Here is a 10,209-nt window from a genome sequence, read left to right as displayed (position 1 = left end):
AACCGCCGCAGCCCTCTGAGTGAGGCTCCCTGTAGACCACCGTTCACCCGAGAGGCAGCCCAGTCGCTGGTTGGCAGGCTCGGGACTGGGGAATCAGAGCCTCCCGAGGAGCCAGGGCGCGCTGCCCGAATCCAAGGCCATCTTTTGTTGAGAAGGCCAACGGGGCACTCCCCCCCCCCCAGGGTGGTTGGGCAGTGTCGCCCAGGGAATCCGGAACCTCCGGCCCTCACCAGCAGCCCCGCAGGCGGCTGCCCTCCCCAGCGCTGCGCTTCCGCAGTAACCAGAGTAAAGGCCTAACGCCCTCAGCACGCCTTCCCTCAGGGGCAAGCGATATTACTCACCTCTAAGCTTCCGGCGTTCCCCCTACGGGCCACCACTTGCCTCAACCGGCTGGGCACATAATCACAAGCCACTAAAGCAGGAACAAAGTTTTATTTTTAAAAAGGCCCCCAGTGCCCCGTGTGCGCCCTGCTAGCAAGCTGGTCCTCACACGTGTGTGTCTACCGGAACCTGGGAGCCCGGACCTCCCCCGGAAATTCCCTCCTACTATCCTTCCCCAACCAATGGGAACTCTCTGGGAGTCCCATAACATGAGTCCCATAGCAGGCCAAGGTGAACAGCAGGAGTCCAATTTCCATATGAATGTAAATGTTAACATAATCATATCATCTCAATGGCTAGCTGGCAGTCACTTAAACCAAAGGTGCCATGTATCATAATACTTTTTGCTGTGGCTCCTAGCAATACAGGTAATGAATTTTCCTTAGTGAAATAAAATTCTTCTCTTTATATCCACCAGGATAAAAACTAATTAGTGCAAATGGAGAGTTGGCATCAAGATAAAATGCATAAACAAACCTCACTATAATAATTCTTAAATCCATTAGTCCCTCAAATATAGGCAAAGAAGCCCAAACCCCTTTCCTTTGTCTAGTTAGTTCTCCATATTTTGTCATTTTTGCAAAAATGATAACCCAAGTTTAATAATTTTTTTGAAATTTTCACTTAACTTTCTGATGCACCCCTGCATGTAAAATTAAAAACAATATTGATAAATTATGCATGCCTTTTTTATCTATTAATCTATCCTTCACAGTTTAATTCTCAGACGCCAGGCAATAAGAAGGTAAAGGGAAATATTTTTTCCCTTTCTGAAAATATCTAGTAGTTGATCTGATGGAATTATACACATATTCCATAATTATTTTAGTTGCAGAATACATAGTTAGAATATAAATAGTTAATAAATAACAGAATCCCTCCATTTCTTCCTGACACTTGAAGTGAACAAAATAATGATGGGAAAGACCAAAAAGAAGTTCTCAGAAACTTTCAGATTCCATCTCTGCATTTCTCCAACCTAGTCTGAACAGGAAGATGAAACTACATGGCCTTCATTACAGAGAGGTTTCTGATGGAATCCAGCCAGAGGACTCCCCTGTAGGAAAAGGAAACCAGGGAGGAGGAGGAGATCAGGTAATATCATGGCCATCTCTCTGTAGCTTTCTGTGCTGGGCTTCCTCACAAGGGAGCCTCTTCCACTCCTACCCATTATCCACTGTCATAAAGTACTTTTCTTGATCCTGGTTTCTGTACTCTCAGGTTTTTCCCCAAACCAATCCTATATCTTTGTCCTTAGGTGTATTTGAGTGATCTTCTTTTCACTTATATCAGTGAGAATATTCTGTTTTCTCTCAAAGCTGACTGATACTGAAGGAAACTGTATAACACTGAAAGACATAAATCACTACTGCTATAAAATGTTGTGAATTGCTATGTACTTCACAAGAAAACTTCACTATCTAACCCAAAACTAATCCAGTCATTAGGAGAAAATAGTAGCAGTAAAATACTTTAGAACAGCTCTATTAGAAGTTGATGAATCAGAACATCAGAATATGATGAAATTATAAAAGTGATGAACTTTACATTGAAAAGTTAATTTTACACAAAGATATTGGCAAATGACAAAGAAAACATTTGTAACTCTACTTGTAAGATATGCAAAATTGTCATTTACTATTTTCTAAAAAAGTTTTCTCAATTACTCAGTAAAAGAAATTGATTAAAAATTATCATGTGTGTTTTAAAAGGGCAAAATGTTCTCATAATAAATGCACGTATTAATAAGGAAATTAAAGGTAACAAAATCAAACAAAATATTGAAAGAGGAATCTACCTGAAAAATCTATATTTTAAGATAAATATATATGAAAATGCTTACATTAGAGAGGAGGGAAATTGAATAGAAATGTGACCAATTAATGAATATAAGTAAAAAGTTTTAAACAGAATGCATCCAGTAATAAAAATTTCATGGAAAATATTTCAACTTATATACATACATTTAGTTGAAAGATGATTTATACTCAGAAAGCAAGAATTTTAGGAGTTTCTAACATACCTTTTGAAACAATTGTATAGTATAAGAATAATTAGCATATATAACTAATATCTGTACAATACAATTATAATATATGACTTAATATAACTGTAGCATCTTGAGTCCTACTCATGGAACACTCACAAAATGTAAACACTTCATAATCTAAATGTTAAAGATTAAGAATTGTGAAAAAAATCAAAGAATCAAAGTACTTACAAAAAAAAGCATTTCAATGTTAACAAGATAACACATATACATATTCCCCATATATTCTATAGAAGTAATTTATGATGAAATTTGCTGAATATTTTGTAGTGAACAAAATGTTAAACTAATAAATTGAAACTTTTGAAAAAATTTTGACTAATGTGTTAATAAAAGGAAATTGATAGTCTCAGATGCTTACTTTATGATAAAAATAATGAAATATTTTAAGCTATGCATCTAGTATCAAAGATGTAACGAAAAGAGTAATATAAAATGCCTTATGCAAACAGAACATAGGTAAATTATTATGAACATGAATTAACAAAATACAAAACAAAAGAGAGGCTGAACATAGCCCTGAACATTTTTCTTTGAAGTAGTAATAATTATTTTCTTTGAAGTAATGAAAATAAAATATTCAAAAGAACTGTAAGTCTACATATAAATAAGCCTTATAGGATTTAGAAGTAAAAATAGGACTAAAGAATAAATAGCAGGTAAAAATAAAGATAATAGAAATATCTTTATAATATTCAAATTACACATGAGATACATTGAAAGTAAAACAAATGTAAAACAAGAAAAAAAGGAAAAAAGAAAAGAAAAAGTCTGCAAGTTTAGAAAATATATTTGATTATGAATTTAGAAGTTTCTATTTAATTAAAGCAATATAAAAATTTATATTCTATGTGAAAATATGATGAATTATATACTAATAAATCATATCCACTCAAGAAAAAATATAAACAAAATTAACCACTACATACAGATTACAAAAATTGGTAGTGTCTAAAACAAAGAATTAATATTACAAATATGAAAAGAGGAGGTACTGCAGATGGGGATTCAATAAAATAAAAAATCAACAGAAAAAACATACAGCAAGATATGAATAGGCATTTACAAGACAGAAATCTAAGCAGTTAACAAATATTTGAAAATTCGATTGACCTTACTACTGAAAGAGATACAAGAAAATTAAAATAATACTACACACAACTAAGTGGCAAAAATAAATATAGAATTTTTAGTGTGAAAATAGATAAGGAAAAATACATATATGCACATGTACGTATATATATATATATATATATATATATATATATATTATTGTGGGTGAAAGATTAAACTTACCGCCTTTCTGCAGCAAAATGTGGCATTATATTTTAAAACTATTTGCAACTATTTACTCAGCAAATCCACTTCTGGATGTTACAGCACAGGCATTTTCTCATGTAAGTTTTAAAGATGCAAACATGAAGATATTGTAAGTAGTAGCTCTTTGATAGCACCAAATTAGAGTCAGCACTTGAACATTAACTCACATTAATACATGTACAAATCTCCAGGTATGCTATAAAAGAATTATGATGTAATTTGTTGAATAAATACTTTTATAGCGTTCATGGATGGAGATGTGTATATGTGTTTGTTATGATCCAAACAGTTTTATTTATTTTGTATCTTTGCTTCTTTGATTTCTCCACAGTTCTTAATCTTTCATATTTAGATTATGAAGTGTTAATATTTTGTGAGTGTTCCATGAGTAGGACTCAAGATACTATAGTTTTATTGCCATATATCATAATTGTATTGTATTAGTTGTATTTGCTAATTATTTTTATACTTTACCAATTTACTTCTAAATTTTTTGCTTTCTGTATTTAGATCAACTAAATTCAACTAAATGTATGTATATAAGTTGAATATTTTTCATGAAATTTTTATTACTAGATGCACAGTTTAAATATTTTTACATATAATCATTAATTAGTCACATTTGTATTCAATTTTCCTTCTGTCTAATATAAGCATTTCAACTATATGTCACAACAAATACATGTACTATTAAGAAATATCTCAGTATTGACTTTCAATATTATGTTCCTCTTGTGCTTAAGAAAGATGTTTTCCTTCCTTTGTGTTTATATTCACATACCTGTCCTCAAACTAAGTGGGCTTTTAGGATTTGTCTCAACTAAATCAGTGGATATTCAAGGTGTTAAAATGTAACTGATTTGGACAGCATCCTCCTCAATCTTTTATTAATTTACTGAGGAAGCATTAGTTAAGTACGTAGCAAGATCATTTTACTCCACACCTAAGGAAATCAGAATTTGCATTTTCTCTCTTCTTTCTTTCACTTTTGTTTCCTTATCTGAAATTTTCTCTGAATTTCCATTTCATTTCAATATCTTTGTTGTAACTTTTGGGAGTTTATACTCATTTAAAAAATGATTTGTTAAAATGTTGCATCTTATATATGCTAAATTTTGTCAACCAAAATGTGGAATATTGTTGCACTCACCATTGTACTTCTTCCCTTTAGATTAAATAAAATTTAATCTAAAAAATTATTTTTTTAGATTAAATTTTATTTAATCTATCACATCCTTTTCAAGGTTCATTCTATATATACATGTAATATAATGCACATTAAGCCTCAATTTACCAATTTAAAAGTTTTCAAAGGCTCAATGTTATGTAAACAGTAAAGTTATAAAATGTTTTGTTAATTACTATACATAATTGGGCTCATGGTCTCACCAGTAGTTATGCTTGTACTTTGAATTTAAATTGTCCATTTTGTTGACACGAACAGGGTTTTTGCTTTTATTTTATTTTATTTTTATGACTTTTCCTACAGTTTTCTGGTAGGTTTGTGTGTAGAGTACAGACTGATTGGCTTGGAAAGGAAAAGGTAAAAGACTGTATTATGTATGCTGTAGCAACGATTTATATTCTATTACATTTTCTGTGTTTTAAGTGATAAAAAGTTATTGTCAGTGAGCTTATGTTATTATTTTGACAAAATATGCATACTTCTTTTCTATAACTTGATAATCACGTGGAAGTGATCTAAACTTTATCTTCTATAATCCAGTGCATTTTACTTCATTGATGGGTCACTAGGTCAAGATGAAGAAATGTTTAGCCTGAAATCAATCACCCTTGACCTGGTATTATTTGTAGGAGATTTAAACCATAATAACCTATACATATGGCTGGCAGGAGGCCTCTAGAATGATATTCTATTTTCATAATCCCATGCTCAATTTGTTGCATATTTCTATAAGAGGATATTGGTCTCACTCCAGTCGATCTGCATTCTCTTCAATATATGAGGAAATTCCACAAGGACTCATACTTGGCCTTTTCCATTATGCCAATTCCTTGCCCTTTTAGAAATCTGGTTTCTAAATTTGCTTTATGATAATACACTATGCCAATGGTGTTCTCATTTAGTGCTTGATGATAAAGGTCACTCATCCTCTCCAAGGAGCTCTTAAGGACTGAATATGCTCTCAAAGCCCAGAAATATTTCAGCCATTAAAAGTAAAATAACCCCTCTAATAAAACATTCTCAGTTTAAGGATATTTGGAAGCTAAAAAAAATAAACTTCCTGCTAATTGAGCATACAAAGTCTCCACTTGAACTCAATTGCCCTATTTTTATGGGCATTTGTGTCATTAGAGCTTTTAGAGTAGATAGATTTGGAAGAAAAAAAATGTATTCTACTAAATGGTACTAAGATATGTGTTAATTTGCATTTCTGGTCCAGTTCATAACCTAAAAGCAAAAATAATAGCCAAAAAACGTTTCTAATAGGCTGTGAGATTTTGACAGATTTAAATTCACAGTGTAATTGGGCACAGAGTAAAGGTGAGTAAATAAATGGGAAATGAACCAAATGCAGAGATACACTAAAATATCTTCATTATCTACACAGAAAATAGGATATTAAAAGATAATTTTGCAAGTCGTTATCTTTAAAGACAAAAAAAGCATCTTAATTAAATGTGGTTAAGTTTAAAAATAAAATGTTTTGGCTAATTTCCCCCATTATTATTTTTTTTAAATAATAGGCTGCTATTTAAAATATCTCAGTTCCTTCAGCAGGTTTGGAATTACTGACATGTTCATGTGACTCAAACCTAGATGACTTAATAAGTACATTGAAAAGCTATACCTCTAAACAGTCTATAGATATGGTATCTAAAAATACAAAAAAAAAGAATGAAAAAATATATTGTGCAGGTAGAACTTCAAAGTAAGGAAAAAGGGAAGAAGTACAATGGTGAGTGCAACAATATTCCACATTTTGGTTGACAAAATTTAGCATCTCTACAAAGTAATATGATGATCATTAACTACTAAGCCATTAAGATCTGTCTAAACATATAGAGTATAAAAACGATCAACTGGATACTGATTAGATATGACAAGATCAAGAACTTTAAATTCAATCCAAAGCATTCCTTCATAATCCTATTGCCACATTTGTATCATTTGTGAAGGCTAAGGTGAAAGATATAATGGGCTTTTAGACTGAATAAGAAAAGAGAGAGTGAGGAAAAATGTGTGCTTTTTTAATTTTAAATACTCTTATCTCCTAGACATTTTTGTTTAAACTAATAGTCTGCAATAAGGCAGTCAAATAGAGATCACTACACAAAAGTTGTAAGAGGACAGATCTAAATCAGTATTTAAAATTAATTGCTACTGAAAACATTTGTGTAACTGTTCACATGTACTGTTTTCAAGGCCAGGTTGATTATTCTGATGGATGCAATTAAAAAGGTGCATAAGGTAAATAATAGAATGGCCCTACATGGTTGTCTTGATTTTTTTGAACTCCATTTGTATAAAAGTATGGTTAGTGCTAAATCAACTTGTGGCAAATATTTATTATTAATATATATTCAATATATGTTTTATTTTATATATAATATATAAGCTTCTTAGTTTCTCTTTAATGGAGAAAAAAACCTCTTCAAATTAAAATTCATAATAGTGAATTCTATAGTTTATTTCCTAATATTTATGAATAAATTCAATGTCAAATAATATATGTGGAAACTAGCATATGCACAGAGCTAACTTTGTAAGAAATTCGGCATCACCAAAACCAGTATTAGCAAATATATACATGCAATTATAACACTTCACCAAAATTTCCAAATACTTTCACTTGCTTTAGAGTCAGAATTAGTTTTCCCGAAGAAATAACATACAAACTGCGATCTGAAAAATGACTTAGAAAATAATCCAGAAAAGGTGAAAGGAGAATTGTTTAGAAGGAGGCAGGCAGGTTTCAAGAAAGGGAAATTGGTATGTAAATGTTTTCTTGTGGAAGAGAGAAAGTGGCAAGATGAGCAGCTGCATGATTTCTGGTTAAGAATAACAGCATTACAGAATGGGCAGAATGGAAATAAGCCAGAAACAGCTTATACAGGGCACATTAGGCACCAGTAAGGGTTTTAGCAACTACTTTAATCAAAATGAGACAATATTAGATTGTTTAGAGCAGGCCATTCTATATTTGTTCATTTGTTTAAGATTTCTTCTCTTCAAAGTACATTATTAACTAGACAAGTGTAGATATATGGAGCATGGTAGGTGATGACTACAAGTGAGACCATTTTGATTTTTGATTGGTATTATTTCTTGGATGGAGGAAAAATAGAGATCAGAGAGATGGGAGACATGTTTAGCCTACAAAATCAACAAAAGGCTGAATGACTTTTTCTGCTTCAAAAACCAAACACTTGTGTTCTTTCAAAATAGTCTCAGTTTTATATGTCACCTTCTGCATAGTACGAAGTTTTCCAGCCTGTATCACAAACAAGGCCATCAACTTCAGTAATCTGAAGTTTCTATGGAAACAGTAGTCCTAAACTAGTTCTGGTTTTTGTTGCCTATAAGAGAGGCTGACCTATACTTAATGTACATCAACCCTCTGTATGTTTACCCAGTCTAAACACTCCCAGGATGTTAGTAAGGTTGTTGAAATATATTCAACAACTGTCTTTTCATCTCATTTACAAACGGCACTCTTTGATGAATGCCCTTGTTACCTGTCTTGTAACCTTGCCGTTAGGCAGAAACACAGAATATTGATTATGATGAGTTATTCAGGATTTCACCATACTGTGTATGTATGTGTTGGGGACATCAAGGGGAATATATTCACTGGTTATGATGGGTCTTCTCCGTGGGCCAATTGAGCTGGTTGTCTCACTTCTTCTGTACATAATATAGCAGGATGGAAATTCTGAAAAGAGCAAGGCAGGCTGGAAATAGAGTATGTTTTGCTGTTTATCTATACACTATGAACCATGTCAGGAATGGCTCATGAAGAAAGGGAAGCTTTAGTTACGAAAAGTATTGTTTCTTATTGAAATGGGTTTGTTCAGTGAGATAATCTCCCTGCCATAGATTGACTTCAAAAAATAGCTCTCCAAATTCTTCGCCTGTTTTGGCTTCTTTATTTTTTTCCCCCAGTTTCACTCAGTACTTAATTTTCAAACAAATAATGATTTCCCACAACACTAATTAAATTCCCAAGATGTTGTCTTTGAGGTAAAACATTCAAAAATAACCACCTCCTATATAAGTTCCATCATTTTTGCTTGCTGCTTTTATATGACAAAGCCATTAATATTTTATTTCTTGATTATCAAATCTGATCTGGCCCGATGACTGATGATACTTCATCATCACAATTTAGAATAATACTATTGACTTTAGATTCGATCTTAGAAAAATTCCACACTCTCAGACACAGATCTGGGCAGTACTCTAGCACCTCTTAGGTTTATGGTCCTTGTTCTCCATTGCTGCTATTAAAAAATAAAATACCCAAACTTCATGCCTTGTAACCACACACATTTATTATATAAGAGTTGTTTGGGTCAGAAATGGGTCATACTAGCCTAAAATCAAGATGTCATTAAGATTATATTCCTTTCTGGAGACTCCTGGACAGAATCAATTTCTTTATCTTTTCTACATCTTGGAGGTTCCTATGTTCTTGGCAGGTGGCCTCTTCCTCAGTCTATAAAAGCATCAACAATAAATTGAATCCATCTAATAATGCCATCTGTGTGACTCAGCTTTTGTCATTGCATCTATTTTTCTGATTTTAGCCAGGAAAAGATCTCAAATTTAAGGATTGGTGTATTTAGTCTGAACTCAATATTCTCCCCATGTCAAGGTTCTCAACTTTACTCACATCTGCAAAGTTCCTTTTGCCAAGAAAGCAACGTTTTCCAGATTCTAGATATCAGGCCGTAGCAATCTTTAGGGTGTCATCAGTCTGCCTATCACATTAATACTTTCATTAACTCGTAATCTAATGACATTTTTAATCAAATTGATAATTGAGAATCAAAGCCAGATCTTTCAAAGTGGAACATTTTACAAATTATAGCATCATCATCATCATCATTAAAATTATCAACATCTGCATTTAATGGGAAATTACATATTACAATAACTTTCTAAGGTCTTATCATCTTAGCATGATAATTCTCACAAGTATTCTATGAAACAGCAAAGCTCCATTATCATCTCATTTTACAGGGATCCCAATAAAGGTATGAAGAAGTGCTCAAGTAATAATTCTGTAAATTATCACAGAAATACTTGACAAAATAGATTTTTATAAAGTGTACACAAGATGTAAGACTAGTAGTAAACGACAAACTGAGCTTGTTCCTGGAGGAGAGAAAAACATGGAACAAGAAGGATTTTTGCTTGGTTTGATCTACAATGGTTCAATGCATTTTAATCTTTCTCTAAACGACTTTTTTCTTTCATAATACCCTTATTT

The sequence above is a fragment of the Urocitellus parryii genome, chromosome 12 (genome assembly GCF_045843805.1).
Source record: "Urocitellus parryii isolate mUroPar1 chromosome 12, mUroPar1.hap1, whole genome shotgun sequence".
Lineage (NCBI taxonomy): Eukaryota > Metazoa > Chordata > Mammalia > Rodentia > Sciuridae > Urocitellus > Urocitellus parryii.
Note: the sequence above shows the minus strand (reverse complement) of the source record.